Source organism: Anabrus simplex, chromosome 1, assembly GCF_040414725.1.
Source record: "Anabrus simplex isolate iqAnaSimp1 chromosome 1, ASM4041472v1, whole genome shotgun sequence".
In the NCBI taxonomy this organism is placed as follows: Eukaryota; Metazoa; Arthropoda; class Insecta; order Orthoptera; family Tettigoniidae; genus Anabrus; species Anabrus simplex.
This window is the reverse complement of record NC_090265.1, coordinates 407,385,433-407,404,560: the sequence shown is the minus strand read 5'-3', so window position 1 is coordinate 407,404,560 and position 19,128 is coordinate 407,385,433.

Sequence of the window (19,128 nt, the reverse complement as noted above, 5' to 3'; positions counted from 1 at the left end):
GCCAATGCACTATGAGAGCTATGTCTCATTTCCAAAAATTGATGCCTGCCTGGCCATCAGATGATATAGATATATGATACATATATGATATTGGTGGAAAAATATCTAATTCCCCCCATGGGAATTTATAATTACCATTTGGAATTGCTAGGCGGGCATTAATTCCTTTGTGGAGTTTTATCTCCCATATGCAGTTATCAGACTGTGCCACATAAGAGGCTTCTGATAAGTTCACCTGCATACACCCCAGCATCAGTGGGTAGGGTCTGACACATCCCACTCTGACGAGTCTAGTGTCAGACCTAAGACGAAATGCTGGTTAATAGAGCAAACGCCTGAAAAGCCATTGTTTCTTTAATGCCGAGCTCAAACAAACTTGTGGTACTGTACTGTGTTGCAATGGAAATGGAAGCGAAAGACTTTCTCCCCTCATCATAGGAAAGTGCGATAAGCCACGATGTTTTAAGGGCGTCAGGCACTTTCCGCGCAAATACAAGGCATCTAAAAATGCAAACAGTATAGTAAACCAAAAAATAAAGCACTTGCACAGGGGAGCCAGCATAATTTGTCCTCGTCTTTGAATCATGTTTTTTTCTCTCGTTGCGTAAGGTCATGTTTGCCAGTGATTTATCTAAGTGCATTATTTGAATAACGTAAATGCACCTTGTTGGATACATTTCGGAAATACCGTAGCTTTTTCCATGGTATTTGAAAGGTTTAAACCGTGAATCAGGGTGATTGCATGAATTAATGGGTCTTAGAATACTTCGTTACGCGGCAAGTGTTGACATTTCTGAATGACAAGAAATGCCATGGCGGAAAATCGTACAGGAAGAGTCACTACCCTGTGGTGCAATGGAGACGGAATCGAGAGACTTCCTACTTCCTGCCCATCTTAGGAAAGTTTGATAAACCACGATGGTTTAAGGGTATCGGCTACTTTCCATGCAAGTACGAGGCATCCGAAATGCATACATTACAGTAACCCAATGAGCACAGGGGAGCCAGCATAGATTTCTCCCCACTTTGAATAATTCTTTTTCTTTCGTTGCGTGTGGTTATGTTTGCCGGTGAATTATCCAAGTGCATTATTTGAATACTGTAAATGCACCTTGTTGGATACATTTTGGAAATATTGGTTTCATTTCATTTGAAAGTTTTAAATTGTTAATCAGTGTTAATTGCATGCAGTAATGGTTATTAGAATATTTTGTGATGTGGCGAGGGTTGGCATTTCTGAAGTACGAGTTGGCAGTTAATTTGAAATAATGTCATTCGAAGTACGATTTATGCATCCCGAATACTTTGAATTAACAAGGTTTTACTGTATCGTAAAACTAACATCCAAATTCGCTGGTGTGTGTGTTTCATTTGTTTACATTGCACGAAAAGAATTATCCACCACCGGTTGTGCCGGTCATGTTGCTATCCGAGTAAAAAGAGACCGCGTATGAGAAGTGTTTTAGACGTGGAGTGTAACAATTTTGTAAGGAATTTAGGAGAGGATTCTAGTGATGCAAGAGACAATGAATCTTCCGATCTACAGAGAATCGAGCCTATTACAAGTTCATATTAATGAAATATCAGTCACGTAAGTAGACCTACTTGCTAATTTTCATGGCAAATATATTTCGTAGCAGTGATAATGTATTTTTATCATCTAGGCAAAGCAGTTATATCTGTAAATTTACGTTCATATTTGCGTAAAGACCACGTGGATCTCGTGCAGTGATATGAAATATTTGTTTATGTTTATATTACTCTTCTTAAAATTAGGATGCGGGTATCATTCGGCGACGGGGATTATTCGCGTAAATACGGTATTGTACATATGTGTACGTCGTGTATGTTACATTCAGTCTTGAAAAACAACATTTTAAGAGAGAGTGATTCATAAGCAAAATATTATTATGGGAATATTTGTGCCAACATTTATTTCATTATTGTACATAAAAACAGTACCATTTAATTAGTAATGTTGGCAACAGTGCATATATTATTTGAAGAGAGCTGTTCATTTTGTCCCTAGAGTCATATGACTCAACAAAGAGGATATTTTGAAACAATCTGCTGTGTGAAATGTAGACTACCTTGCACTATCTCCTTTGAAACTGAATACAAACAGATAAACTGCTCCTGCCCCTTCCTCCCCTCCCCCCACCCTATGGTAGCGTGGGTGACAAATGAATGAATAAACAAACGAACTGACTCTCTTGAGCAACTCACAATTGGGAGCAGGAACGGGAGCAGAAGAGCTAGTTCACTCAAAAGATGTAGCTTGACTCATCTGTAGTGGAGACCCTGATTAACCCATGTGGAAGTATTGTCTCCCAGTACTAGACACAATACTTCCAAGTAGTCTCATATTACCTTGCTATCCATAGCTCCCTCCGTACATCAGTGGCTTCTGAATGTTGGCTTCCAAATTCAAAGATTTTGGGTTCAAACCCAGCTGAGGTAGTCAGATTTTTGATGGGGAAGAAAAAAAATGTTCAGCATTCCATGTCATCTGATGTCTGCATGTAAAATACCTCTGGTGACACATTCAGTGTTTACTTGACAAAATTAATTTTAAAAATCAGCAGTCAGTCACACAAAAGATTTCTGGTTTCATTGTCATCTGGTAGAGTAAAATATAATGTGAAAATTGTCATGCAGACAATCTAAATGGCGTAGAATCAAAATGCCTGAACATGGTAGCTAAGACCACACAATTATTATTCTCTCTACAAAAATGAGTGTTTGGCAATCTGGTCAATAGTATTATAATCTCCTCTTTTTTGTTTGTACTCTCTCCAGGTAAGTCACTCTTTCCATCTGATGTCCTGATATTCATTACATTGGTACTTATGGAGTTAATGTTATTCTTCTTATTTTATTAATTTCACAGGTACGCAAGTACAAATGCACTCTTGTGTTGTTTCATGTATTTATTTTGAACCCAGTAACTGCTGTTATTTTATTTTTCTGCTAACGTTAGCAATGGAGAGAGAAATATTTGATTCTGTTGTTGAAAAATACAGGAAACCTTTTCTATAATTATATTTCCTTTTATTTCTTATAATAAACATATTGTTTCGATTTGACTCTGCTACACAATGATGGATAAATGTTATGAATGTGTCTTAAAGTAATTATTAGATGTATTATTTGGGCTCATTTGAGAAAGTTTTCTGACTTACTATGTTCTTGCTGATTATTTTGAATGACTTCACATCTATGACCCAACTTTTGAATGATTTTGAAAATGTGAAGCCTTTAACTTCCTACTATACAAATTGTCATATCTCTTGTACATTAAAACATGTGTTTTTCTTGTTTAGAACTTATCGTGGAGGTAAAAAAATGTTAGTGGATGGAGAAAAGTTGGCACTGCCAAACTAATGGGCTTCTATTGCAACTTTCTCAAAGAGTTTGATCATTTACATTAGAAATTTGTAGATGTGACAGTTTAGCTACACCATTCCAAGCTTCTCACCTAAATAGTTACGTTTGTGTCTTTGTCAAGAGAGATGAGATTTTTCAAAATAGGAAGTTTTGTTCTGTGGTTGCGACTCCACATAAAATTGTAGGGATTTGGCTTATGATCACGAGATTTACAGTCATGTAATCTACTAAGCTAGCTAGGTTATTTGCGTTTACATCATAACTTCGGTACTCTTTTTGAAATGAATACTCTTTAATAGTCTTTGATGCTGGTAGTTTTTCATTATTTTACTTTTACGCAGTCCTTGTGGGTAGCCAGTATTGAAAGTATACTTTATAAATCAAAAACAAATTTGTATAATTTTTATAATTTATACATATTGTACACAAAAGTCTCCAGTAGGTGTGTGTCTGTTGTTAGTGTGGGATACTCCTGAGAACCACCGAACATATTGTGACATGGTTTTCATTGTTGTATAGAGCCTTTATCAAAGAAGGTTTAGGTTTATGAAACATTAATTTGTGACAAAAGGGAGGCAAGTAGTGGCTGTTTTCAGGAAAGGAAATCTAAGAAAAAATGGCTATCTGAGCACTTTCTTGGCTTATGCTGCCTAAACCATCGACGATAGACCCCAAGTATGCATTGAAGATCATAAAAAGTCAGCGACAGCATACACCTGTCTGTAAAAGGTAGCCCTCAATAAGCATGTTTATGGTACATTTTGTAGAATATAAACTTTAAAATTATAAACCACTTTTGGGATTAATCAATTAATCCTTACCAAAATAAATTATTTATTTATCTCAGTAATCTTATTAAAATGATGATACTTTGCATTTCTAGTTTAGGAGGAGTTATTTTCAATTTAGTGAAAGAACAGGAATGGTTTGAATATTGCATAGGGAGAAAGGAGCAAACCAGTAGGCAAGTGACGTGGAAGGACCTTGGATAAACACCATACTGAGCTACTTTATACATCAGGAGAGGAAACAACTATTTTGTCATCTATAAGGATATCTTATGTGGTCTGTCACCAAAAATTCAAAATTTCACCTGTGCTAGTTCAGTATAAAATGCAACATAATTCAGTACTTTTGCTTACTTGCCCTGATTTCCATTACAGTATCATGATAGAGAGCTAGCGTGCCTGCCTCTTACCCAGAGGCCCCAGGTTCAGTGCCCGGCCAGGACAGGGATTTTCACCTGGATCTGAGGGCTGGTTCGAGTTCCACTCAGCCTACGTGATTACAGTTGAGAAGCCATCTGACAGTGAGATGGCGGCCTCGATCTAGAAAGCCAAGAATAACGGCCAAGAGGATTCATCGTCAAAAACAGAACAGATGTAAGGCTTCAGTAGGATTCATCGTGTCAACCAAAGGGCATTTTGTAATCTACAGGCCGTCGAGCTGAGCAGTGGTCGCTTGGTAGGTCGTGGCCGTTTGGGGCTGTTGCACCAAAGGGTTTGGTTTGGTTTGATCATGGTAGAGATATTAAAAATGTGAGATGAATATTGTCAACTATCCCTGGAATGGTGGTAGTTTCCAGTTAGTCTGTATTAGCTAGCAGCATGTCCACAGGACTTCTTTCAAGTGGACAAAGGTTCAATTGCTATGTCTGCGAATGGTAGATCAGCAGTACTATGATATTAGAGAAATTTTAAAAGATTCGCTGCAAATGTTAAATAACCACTTACATAATAGCTTCTAAGATATTATTGAACTGTTATATCCTGGATCTCCAGGGTCACCTTATCTGTAAGACAGGATCTGCTCTTTTCAGAATAAACTAAGATGCAAAAGTGTACAAGAAAGCTTGACATCTGTAGAGATATCCTTGTTGACTGCAATTCTCCAGTCATAGCTTGCATCTTAACTTAAGACACCCATAACAAGAACTTTTTGTGGCATATGGCTGTTTTAGTGCTAAGTGCCGGGAGTGTCCGAGGACATGTTTGGTTCATCAGTTCTGTAATTGCTTTCCCTGGTACACCCCATGAGGGTGTTGTCTGTGGATTAGGTGTAATTGTATGGGCTAGAGGTGGTAAGGAAGTGGCAATGACCTTGAGAAAGATGCCATCCCAGCATTTTCTTGGAGTTGAAATGGAAAACCATTTTGAGGATGGCCAACAAAGGCTTCAAACACATCTGTCTCCTGAGTACTGAGCTAGCAACCACAACTGGCCATGCTACAATGCATTAAGCTGACTTGTTCAGTAACCTTAAATAAACAAACTGAGAGCTGATCCTTAGCTTGAAAAGTGACCCTCAGGATAGTCCTTATACATATTGTTGTTGTGGAGTTCATTGGAGTACCATAGACATTTTTTTGAATAAGCGAACAGCTCTACACTTACTGAAATTCCAGTCAAACACATGTATTCCACTATTTTAACATGGTTTGGGGATATACAAATGTCAACTTTTTTGAACTCTGAGTCTGATAAACTCTCAACACATTTTTGATGTTTTCAAGTTCTTATCCTTCACATTTTAAACATATTTCATTTGTAGTATCTTACTCCGTTCTAGTATCATTCTTGACCTTCCTCTGCCACTTCAGTCTCATAGGATTCTTCTTCTATTTGCATAATAAAAATGTATAATAGTGATAATCTTCAAGATACTTCCATGGCATGTATATATGGTGGAAAAGAATTCTCCTAATATACTGGCACATGATAACTGATAGAAAGAGAAATTATATATATTTAAAAAAAAAAAAAGAATTACAACATAATAGTAAGTTGAACCCTTTAGCCTCTATGGCTCAGGTGACAGCACACTGGCCTCTGAACCCTGGATTCCGCTGTTCAAATCCCGGTCACTCCGTGTGAGATTTGAGGTGGACACAGCAGAGGCAGGACAGGTTTTTCTCTGGGTACTCCGGTTTTCCATGTCTTCTTTCATTCCAGCAACACTCTCCAATATCTTTTCATTTCATCTGTCAGTCATTTATCATTGCCCAAGAGGAGTGTGACAGGCTTTGGCAGCCAGCACAGTTCCTATCCTTGGGACTAGATGGGGACTTCATTCATTACATTCCTGACCCAGGTGAAACTGGAAACAGGCTGTGGATTTTCATTTTTAGTAGGTTTGACTCTTATTGGAAAACCAAAAAACTATATTCTGAGAGAACAATTGGAACATTCTAAATTCATTTTGAAAGTGTGTGAGGACTGAGGACTATCAAAGACCATGTGATATGTCTAGTACTCCTACTTGGCATTGTTCTTGGGACCACAGTTCTAATTCTTACAATATTTTCCATCTTAACCATTGTTGATTGATTTGAACTGAAGATCTTTCTTTGAGACTGCCTCAGTTAATCACTGTGTGCTATTAGTCTAGCAAACAGCCTTCAATATCAGAAATCAGTCATCCATCTTGGTGTACCACAAGACTATTTTTTTAAAACAAGTATCCTATTTCTAGCAAACTTGGGTCATTGTAATCTTAATGTTGTTTGGCTTCACTATAATGCTCTGTTTGAGCCAATACTCTGTAATAAGCTCTGGACAGATTTAATAAAATGGCCCTCATATCTACACTGAACAGTGTCTGATGTGTAGATTCTCACTTCTTGTTAGACTAACATCACTTTTAAGCAGGTTTTATTTTTACATATTACAGAATTATAATATGTTACATTTACTGTATATGTATCTTATTCCGTTCTAGTATCATTCTTGACCTTCCTCTGCTACTTCATTTTCATAGGATTTTTTTTTCTATTTGCATAATAAAAATGTACTGTCTCCCTTTATTGTAGTGTGCGAAATATAAATGTATACAAGTCTGTTTTGCTCAAATGTGTGAGATCATTTTGCATATGGAAAACATGCTATAGATAGACTGTCAGAAACATGAGAGATGGTAAAGGCAACTTTTAGAAATGGATCTGTGAAGATAGGATTATTCTGTGCTCTTTCTAATATTATGAAGAAAAGATATATCATCATCCAGAAAATGAATGTGGCCTTTTAATTTCATCAAAATATCTTTCACATTTATTCAGGACAGAATTAGTAGGTACTTCTCCAAGAACTTGAAAAGTCTGTTCTTATTGATTTTTGTACAAAAATATTTGAAGTGATCATTATTTCACAAATATCCTTACAACATTCCCTACTCTACCTTGAATTTACTCTCATCATAAGAAAGCTTGGATTGACAGATCATCATTTTGTAGTTGGTTTCTTCACTTCAACAGTCATATGGTCACTCAGGATAGAAATGACCTTCTGACACTGGACAGGTGTACAGCCCACATTATACATGATCTTAACTTAACCAATGTAAAGGTTTATTTTTCCTGCCAAATGCAACGAGTCACCTTCAGGTCTTGGACTAAGGTATTCTTGCTCTTATGAAAAGAGCTTATCGCAAGTGAGTTGTAAGAATTGCAATTCTTGCTGCTGAGAATAATAAAGCAACCCAAAGTTGGAATGTGTGTGATGGTACTTATGTCCAGGAGTTAGATGGTGGCATCGGTACCACTTCACCTGACAAATGAGCTATTCTGCAAGATGTTACAAACCCTGGTGTTAGTTTAGAGGACTTTGTTTATACAGACAATGATGTTGCCATACGTGCTCCCATAAAAAGTTATGTAGATCTACGAGCAGGTGCGTCCAAGGTGCAAGAAAAAGTCATTGAGGAGGACAATGTAATTCCTCCCAGCCACCAGGAAATATTAACCACCTGAATATTTTAGAATGTTTTGCTGCAACATCTGAAGTTGCCAGTAAGTTTACAGAAGCTATGGATACAGTTGGCCATGAAATTTCCTGGCACTATAATTTGCAAGAGTGACAGCGAAAAATACTTGAATTTTTCTCCAAAAATGACTTGAGAGTACCTTTGTTTTTTGTTTTTTAAGAATGAAGCTATTCTTTTTCAGTATTGATTCAATTAATATAACGTTTCAGTCTGTCGAATATGAATATAACAGTTGGGTACCCACAATTACAGGTATTTTATAGAGTTCTAACAGTTACTTGTAGTGTCTGTGCTATGAACCAATACTCTATAATAAAATGATTTATATTCTAACTAAAATTTCGGTACTCGTTTAACACAATTTTTAACACCAACTTGTGATTTTTCGGTCCCTTGAAATTTGTGCTGGCAAGGTTTTACTGTATATTGTGTTGGTACTCTTTGTCCTTGCAGCAACTTGCTTTGTGTAAGCAAGAAGTAGTACGAGGGGCATACTATATTATTTTACTTTTTGTACGTCCGGGTATGGTTCACATTTCACTTTTGAAGGTGGTGACGTGTAACTAGTGTCTTGTTCCACCGTTTGGAAGCAGCACACGCACAGGTGCCAACGAATGCACTCGCCATAGCCATTTCATAACAACACTGTCAGTGTAGGAGCAGACAACATGGAAAGCAACCATCAGGGACAGTGCTATACGACTTGACTCTTACGGAAATTCGTCGGCACTTAGTGGCAGTCTGTGGAGAACATACGCCATCACAAAAAGCAGTTTACAACTGGGTGGAAGGTTGGAAAACAGGGCGAACATCGGTGGACAAGGGAACCAGTTCTAGAAGGAATGCGACAGTGTCAACACCAGTACTGAATAAAAATGTTGTAATCATATTAACAACATTATGTATTGAAGAAAGGTGGATCAATCAAATTTCCCTCTATTGTATGGCTTCAATACGGACCAGATATGAAGTCTTTAATGTTGAGTGTCAACACCAGCCATCATTGCTCGGATTGAACAGGCCATCCAAGAAAACACATGCATCACATTTATGGAAATGGAGGCAGCCACGGGAATTAGCCGAAACTAACTTTAAAAAAAAAAGCTATTTATTCGGGGCATCGACCTAAGAAGATCTTTTGCCCCTACTTTGCACAATATGTTGTGAACCTGTGTGTATTTGGAAATGGTGGAAGTGTAAAGTGTAATGTGAGGAAAGGAACATTAAGGACGACACAAACACCCAGTCCCCAGGCCAGGGATATTAATCATTTACAATTTAAAAACCCTGACCCGGCCGGGAATCGAACCCGGGGCCGCCGGGTGACAGGCAGACACCGCAGGGTCGGACCGAAACTAACTAACTAACTAACTAACTAACTAACTAACTAACTAACTAACTAACTAACTAACTTATTTACTTTTATTTTACATTGCAGATGGGAAATATCCTGGTGGCAATGGTCACTTACAGTAATGTAATAATAAAGTAAAGTTAACATAATTACCCAACAACAAACAAACAAACAAACAAACAAACAAACAGAGTACAACAAGCAATTGCGTGGGAAGGAAATGTTACAAGAAATAGTACTAGTCTAACTGTCTAAATCCAGCATCATTATATACAAATTCGCACAAGTATTTTCAGAACTTAACACTATGGCTTACAATACTACAGGTTGAACTTACTACTAGCTTAACACTACAAGTGATAACAAAGTTAAAAACATAACTACCCAACAACTACAACAACATGAGTACAAAAATCAATTCCATAGAAAAAAAATATTGCAAGAAATAGCACTAGTTTAACATTCTAAATCCAGCATCATCATGTACAGTTTCATACACAACTTAATTATTTTCAGTACTTGACTCTATGGCTTACAAAACTATAGGTTGAGCTTACTACTAGCTTAACGTTATAATAAAGGAAGGTTAAAACATAATTACCCAACAACAACAACAACAACAACTGGAGTACACAAGCAATTCCACAGGAAAAGAAATATTAAAAGAAATACTAACAGTTTAACATTCTAAATCCAGCATCATTGTATAAAATTTCATACACAACTTAAGTATTTCCAGTGCTTAATACTATGGCTTAAAATACTATATGTTAATATATTGAGCTTTTTTTAAAAAAATTCTTTTTTATTATTTAATGCTATTTGTTCAGGGTGTCGACCTATAGAGATCTTTTGCCCCTGCTTGTACCATGTGATATGAACCTGCGTGTAATTGGAATGGAGGAAGTGTAGAGTGTTGAATGTGAGGAAAGGAACGTTAAGTACAACAAAAACACCCAGTCCCCAGGCCAGGGATATTAATCGTTTACTATTAAATACCCCTGATCCAGCCAGGAATTGAACCCGGGGCCACCAGGTGATATGTTGAGCTTACTACTAGCTTAACATTACAAGTGATAATAAAGTAAAGTTAAAAACATTGGTAATTAGCCAACAACAACAACAACTAGATGAGTACAACAAGCTATTCCCTGGAAAGAGAATACTACAAGAAAAACAAATAGTTTCACAATCTAAACCAAGCAGAAAATCACAAATTCAATGTCCATAATTTACAACTTTTACTTTACACTAACACTAAAATGGTCTTCTTAAATTACTTGATACCAGAAGAGAACCTATCAAAGACTGCTGCAGGTAATTTATTCCAATCCCTTATGGTCCTGTTTACAAAGGAAAACTTGCCCACGTCCGTATGCTGGTTTCTGGCCCTAATTTTATGCTTATGATCATTTCTTGATAAGTACGAGGGAGGTTCCAACCTATTCCTAATACTACTCCAGCCCTTCCCGCATAGCTCTCATAAAGACCACACAGGCGAGTTCTAATTCTTCAAGACTTTCCCAATTAATGGTATTCCTCCTATCCCCGGTTACGAAACGCATCGCTCTTCTTTGAACTTTTTCTAGGGAATTTATTAAACCCACCCTGTACGGATCCCAGCATGCAGATCCATATTCAAGAATCGGTCTTACCAAGCATTTATAAGCTTTACTTTTGGCACCAGAATTAGCTTTCTTGAAATTCCGCATAATAAAATGTAACTATCTCCAGGATTTCGTAACTACATTTTCCACTTGCTCTGACCAGCTTAAGTCTTTTCTAATAGTAACACCTAAGTAGTTACAACTATCAACTTCAACAACACTTTCCCCTTCAATTTCGTAATCCCTCTTTCCTGTCATTTTCTTTTTACTGAAACACAATTTCTTGTTTTTTCCGCTGTGAATTTTCATTCGATTTTCATGCATCCATTTTTCAATCGTATCTAAATCCTGCTGAAGCAACAGTTCGTCCTCCTCATCGGCAAACAGGCGCACTTCAGATTTTATCGAATCGGGCATGTCGTTCATGAAAAGTGTGAAAAGAATTGGCCCAATAATGCTACCCTGAGCCACACCCCTGAGTTTAAGTGCCTCTCCGGAAATAGAATCTGGCCCACAAGATTTACTTCTTCTGAGTTTAGAAAGACCTTTACTCAATAATGAAGCTTTAATTTGGAAATCATTATTAGTTTTCGGAAAATTGTCCCTGAATAACTGTGCCGCCGTATTAAAAACCTTTCTGGAGTGCTTATTTAATGCTTCTGCCTTATCTATATCTTTTGTCGCCAATAAATCCCCTCTTATACAAAGAGAAAGAACTGACTTGTTCTCACCCTTCAGTCTCCGTATATATTTTAAAAATGTGTTCCAGGAATTTCAATTTTCATTTAGGATATTGTCATATTTCTCTTCAACCACTTTCTTTTCTGCTAGCAAAAGCTTCACCAAACTTCTATACTCCGCTTTGCACACATTATTACTTCTTCTGTTGAATGCTCTCCTAGTCTTATGTTTAAGCTTCCCAATAGTTGCGGTGTAGTACAGCAAATCTGAATTTTCCCTAATTATCCTTTTGGGAAAAAATGTATTCAGTCCAGTATTTAAAATGTTCTTGAAGTTCTCCCAAATGTCATCCATCCCCTAGCCCTCCTTTAACCAATTAGTATAGCACAACCTCAAATAGTTTTGAAAAGCTATAGAGTCTCCCCTCGCATGGCACCAAAGAGTCTTGGAAATTCCCACATGCCTCATACTACAAGTTTCCCAAGAGAGATCGAGTACCACTGCACTGTGGTCACTAATCCCCTGAATTACGTCACAAGATATAACTGTGTCATCTGGTCTGGCTAGAAAAAAATCTAAGAGTGCTCGTTTGCATGTGTTCTTTGTAACGACTTGGGAAAAGCCATTATTCCACACTAATAAGTTAACCGCTTCCTGGGATAGGCCCCCCGTAGTTGACCCAGCCCAGTTTACTGATGGTGAATTTAGATCCCCTGTAATTATAGTTCCCTGCAGTGGACCGTGCACGACCACTTACAGTTGGGGAAGGTGTCATCCACGTGGGTGCCTAGACTCTTGTCTGCAGGTGAAAAGCAGAGGCATGTGGACGTGTGCAGAGAACATTTGCAACACCATGATCCAGCCGACTTGTCCACGATGTGCGCCCTGTTTTCCAACCTTCCACCAGTTGTAAACTGTTTTTCATGACGGTGCATGTTCTCCACAGACTGCCACTAAGCGCCGATGAATTACTGCAGTGGTCATGCCTTCTTTCCATAGAAACCAAGTCATATAGCGCTGTTCCTGACAGTTGCTTTCTATGTTGTCTGCTCCTACACTGACAGTGTTGTTTTGAAATGGCTATGACAAGTGCATTCGTTGGCTCCTGTGCGTGTGCTGCTACCAAACAGTGGTACAAGACACTAGTTACATGTCACTAGCTTCAAAAGTGAAATGTGAACCTTACCCAGATGTACAAGAAAATAAAGTGTAAAACAATATAGTAGCAAATCAAAATAAGATTTTTCATTTTTTTGGACATGTTATCATGAATATTCATTACCTCTCTTGTAGCTGCCCTCTGTTGACTGTAGAAAATTTTCTGTAACTAATCTTCCCCTTTTTACAAATATAAATACAATATTTCACAGGTCACTGTACATTTTTACATCAAAAACAACATAGACAGGTAACCTCAACTGTGTGAAAAGTCTCCGAAACATTATTACTTGCTACACATATCTTCATCTTCTTCATAAATAATCATATTCCATTACATTTCTTACTTTGATCTTGTCAGAAAGAACAACAGTATTTTTAAAATTTGGTGCTTAGTAATGAATCAGCAATGGTCAAAATTCTAAAATCATCTCAGAAGATTCCATATTTCATGTCCTCGGAAGGTGTCCCTCTTCAGTTAGACAGCCCTGACAAAGAGCAGCGATGTATATCTAGGAAAATGCCTGTTCATTTAACTTTCTTCTTCTCACACAGACTAATATTTATTTGATATTCAGTGGAAACTGCTTTTTCACAAACTCTTTTTAACACTGATTTCATCAGTTCTTTTACAGTTTAGTTTAAGAATTTCCCTTTTTAGTCTATTCATTTCTCTCCTCTCACAGGGTTTATTTTTCTATAGCTTTAAAACATTTTGCCATAAATATTCATTCTCCCTCCTGACAACATCAGTTAAATTTTCTTCTATACTAGCTTGACCATAATCACACTCTTCTTGGCTTAGGGACATGTTTTCTTCTGACTGATTCTTTTGTTTGCTCTCTTTTCATTGGGTACACCTAACTTAAGTGAAGGCATAGAAATCTGCTTCACTTTTCTTAGGAACTAATTTCAACAATTCTGGTGTTAGATCCCTTTCATAGTCTTCACAGTAAAATGCTCTAAATACATGAATGAAGTTCTAGGATTGTACTCAACATCTCTTCTGGAACACTACACCCAGTTTTATCTATTTAAAATGTCTTTCGGAAAAGTGTGGCACTTTGTGTGTCCACTTTTGGGATTTTGCTTCATTTTAATGAGACTGTACACAAAGCCTCAGTACATTTTTTATTCCTGCCAGTGCAGATTGCTACAAAATAAATGAATAAGATCTTTTGCAACACTCATCCTTTATGTACTAAGAGTTAACAAAGACTTGCTACGTTATATGACACGTGTATAAAACAACTGTCAGTATTATTGCACAAGTTGTCACCTGAACTTGAGGCTGTTGGCAGGTCTTGCAGATACGTCATCAAAGGTGGGACCAATATGCATGGGCATAGAACAAGACAACCTGTTCTATAATAGTCTTGGAACAGCTTTAGTTGCCAACTGGTCTTTAGGCAACGTAATGTTACAGTCTTCTTTTCGTGTTTTGCGTTCAGCTGCAGGAATCATTTTACTGCTAAGAGAAATGTTGACAACTTTTGAAGATATTCAGTTTAAGCTTTACCAAAGAGACAGTATTCTGAAAATGCACTCTTTCATTCATTTAAAATTTTCCTCTCCATGGCTCCAGGACATGATTACATATTCATGGTTTGCAAGTGGCTATAAAAAATGAGCAATCCCAAAAATTTCCAATGGTTGTAATATACTGCCCAAAGACACATTAAGCAGTGTAACAGGAAAAGGCTTTTTTGGTGTGCTTAGTGATAGAATCTTGTATTACTATCATTCTGTCAATAGCCTACTAGTAATTTCTGCTTCATGTTTATTTCACGCTGACATGCTGCTATGACACAACCGCCAGCTTGTCAACCAACTCTTCGGCTGCTCGGATTGCTGCAACAAACTCCTGCAAGTGTCCAATCGCTGTTGCAGGCTGCTTTTTCTTGCAATGTTTCCATATATATTTTGCAACCTTGCAGGTGTAAACAGCAGCTGATTGTTTTGGGTAAAGCCATTCTATACAGTGTACATTCTCTCTGCGGAATTTCAAGTTCATTGTGATACGAGTCCATTGTTAGGACCAGTTTGTAGATTTCTTAGTAAAACATTTTGAGAAAGAATTCTTTCTCGAAGTATAATTTACCTCCAACTTTAGGTTGAAGTATGACCTAAAACTGGAGAAAATGTCAAAGTATGGCTTAATAATAATGTTGGTGCAGGTTTTTTGAGTTGAAGCCCATGGGTGACCTGCACAACTGTGAGGATGGGAGTCCTACCTCGGATAAATTCTAGTGTTTAAGATGCATAAATACCCAATCTATAGACTAGAACAAATAACCAATGGAGGTTAAAATCCCTGATCTGGCCAGAAATCGAGCCTGTGATCTCGTGGACCAAAGGCCAGGATGTTAATCAGTTAGCCATGGAGATGGATAATGTAAATTTGTGTCCACGTCTGGGGTGGTGCAGCTCATTTCAGGCTCACTCCAGTGGAGATGAGCTACATGCACCTTTTAACCAAATTCCAGCTATGCTGTCAATCTTAAATTTCTAGCAGTTCCAGAAATTGAACCTGGGCCTCTGAAGATGACAGCTGATATGCTGAATGATACACTAAGACACTTAATATAATCAATTAATGATAGTGTAATTTAAATCTGAAAGCTTCAAAGCATATTTATTCTTGATCAGAATTAAAATATGACATACCATAGAGATCTGTTCTCTGCCGATGAAATTACGGCCATACCTTGGAATCTTCATACTTATTTCACATTAAGTTAAAAATATTTCAGCTCCCAGTTCATTTTTTTCACCTGAGGTGGATTGCAGTAAATTTGATGTACTCCATAATTTAGGGGTTGTTGTTTGCTGGACATTTTCTGTACTGTATAGAGATTTATTTTCTTTCATAATGGGACTTTGACTTTCAGTTTTAGAACTGTCAGCATGTTCATTGCAGCTTTTTACCATGACCCTATCAATATGCATATTGTATAGTGGTCTTTTGTACAGAAACTAGACAAATCTACAGCAACAATGAATCTTTAATGAGACAATCTTCTTCTGAATTAGAGGAAAGCAATATTGTCAACTCATGGCAAGAAGGGCTGCAAAAATATTTTGAGAATTAAAATGTGATAAAAATGGTGTGAAAATATAATCGTTATGAAAAGGACCATAGACCGTAGAAACAATCCACTATGTTTATACAAAGTGCAGATAATAAATCAGGCAAAATATGTGCAGTACATTTAGTGATGAAGGTTTGAAAACAGTTACTATTGTTTATTTTGTTTTATATTCTGTTTATTAGCCATACTTTTTTTTTTTTAGTAGTAGATTGTATCTAATGTTCTCTAACTTTGTCTTGACATAATTAAATACAGGGTTCAACAATCATGGTTTATGCTTGAAGAAAGTTATTAATAAGTCAAGCTGTCTTTTTAATGTTCAGAGTTTCTTCTATACTGGAGGGAAAAATGTATTGCTAAATTTTGAAGAAGCTGGGAGTAACAAACTTGAAAATAGCTTGAATGATCGCTGGTACAAATAATAAATGACAGTGATATGAGGTATCCTCAATGAATGATCAAACCAAAGTTAAGATTGTGCACATCATCAGATGAAGCTGGCATAGAACTCAGGCCCATATGGTCCAAATGAATAGTCAAAATAACTTTAGCTTATAGTTAAAAAGCAACAGAAGTATGAATATAGATAAGGTGGAGTTTAATGGGTTCAGCCTTTCTTCCTTAAAGACGTTAAAATTGATAATCTAATACCAGTACTTGCAGATCATGCTACAGATCCTCATACATCAAACCTATACAAGCATGGCAATTAAACTCCACTTGGGGTGGAGCATTCTGCTGAGCATTCAAATGCCTGTTTGAGGGGTTAAACTTCTCTCAGTCTAATAATAATGTTGATCACCTCTTTTTTTAAATTTAGTAATACTTTGGACATCAATAAAAACTATTTCTAAGAAAATAATTTATTACTATATTCTTACCATTATTATTTATTAGTGTAATATAAATATATTAAAATTTAAAGGGGAAATGTACTTGATTATCGAGACACTAAACCTTGGTTATCAGTAGTATAGAAGTTGGGGGTTACAATTTAATAAAATTAGTTATATTCAATAAAAGAACAGATATTAACCTTTTGTATTGGTTAAGTTTAATTGTAATAAGAGCTTTTGGACTAAAAATACTCTGACAGGTAACCTAAGAATAGCTTAGTGCAAGAATCAGATGGAAAATAGCTGTTTCCTTAACTAATATTCTAGGGATAGTGAATGTTTTTATATATAACTGGCATCCACATACTTCCTTACCACTCTTGAAATTAAAGTAACTTAAGAAAGTAGCCTTCTGTAAGCTGAAAAGTTGTTTTCTAAATAACAATATTGACTGCAAAGTATCTAGTGTGTATTTTGTTCAGCTGTTGCTATTCATTTTTAATGGTTTTTAATTAATTAAACCTGTTACTGAATGCAATCAAAGCAACTGCGTTTCGCTTTTAAGTAGAGATGAGAATCCTTTTCTCTCAAGAGTGTGTGTCGAGGCCAGCAGCCACAATCTCAAGCATCTCGTAACACCTTTTGAGTCAAAATGAACAGTGCTGCACTCTTTGTGTACATGTGTAAATTACAAAATGATGTAAACATTCCACTCTTGAAGCATGAAACTTGAGCTGTTTTAAAGAAACATATTTTTAGTTAATCTGTCATAACACATGCACGTATTAGAATTTAGAATTATAATTTCTTGCCTTATACCATACATTTAATCATTTATATCAACAGACTGCTGATATGCAAAAAAAAAAAAAAAAGATATAGGACAAGACTCAGTTTAGGAAATCTTCAAGAAGAGACAAAATATTATTTGCAATTAGATAAAAATTGAGTATTGTTATTCCTTTGAAATTTATAAAATTAAGTGTTACATTCAATAAAATACGAGCAGAAGTGAACAGATCTTTTCCATCTACCATAAATCAAAGGCTCAGGCTCAAATGAAATATCTGTCTGACCTATCCGTCTTGCATTTTGACAAGTAAATCCGACCTCCTTTCTTTCCACTTGAACATATAGAAGTTCTATGCTTTTGCTATTGTTTTTACATTGCACAAATGCAGAGAGGTCTTAGAGGATAGAAACAGACCTGGGAAGGAAGTGACCCTGGCTGTAATTAACACTTTGAACACTGGCATATATGTAATGTGTTAACTACTGTATATAGAGCATTTTAGCCATATTTTGAGGCTTTATTTCAACACTTTATGAGATATATAAATTATTCTCGTATCTGGATTTATAATTATCTGTCTCAGCACTGAACTCATTTAGTTCTTCGATTTTTGACAATGAAGTATGAAAGGGGGCCAGTACATTTATCATGTTTTTGAGCTTTTATTTCTTTTTATTTATTTCAAATCATTGTAATTTCTTTCTTCATATTTACATCTAACATTGTTGCATTAGTATTACTATGCTTATATGAGAGAAAAAAGATAAGATAGGCCATTTATTAGGATTTCCATTACGCTGTTGGTGAGAGAATCAAGACGCCGTGACACTGTTGTAGTAGCGAGCGGGGAAACAAAGCGCGCGGAACACATCTTTGCTACTTTTCAAAACAAGGGTATATATTCTATCCAGCTAGGGTCAGTATTCCTCTCTAGCAGCAGTATGCAGAACTGTAATGCTCTTATTCATCTTTACCAGAAGAGACACGGACATATTTCCAGCACGTGATTTATTAGTTAAGAAAATCAAGCCCGAGTGCTGCTCGGGCACCAAGCAACACTCGGGCTCTATGTTCAATGTGTTGAGGTACAGCTGCAGCATTTGATTGGTGTAAAAATTGGATAACATGGAAATCCATCTTCAGGATCCATCTTCCAAATTCAAGCGCACAGCTACTTGACCTGAAACGCACAACCAACTCTGTAGACATCTATGCTAATTGCTATGATTCATTCAATTGATCAATACGCCATGGCGTATTATCACTCTTGGATGTCAGGAGTATGTTTACCCTTCTCAAGATCCTCATAAGACATATTTTGTCAAGAATGCTCAAGAAGTTCTCGGGCTTTTTGAGACATACTCTTTTGTTTCCCATCCCTACTTATCTCCCACTGAAGAAACGTCAGTGTTGGACTGAGTTATTTCACAGTAGGTTGTTAGCAATTTTTTGTCCAGTTTCC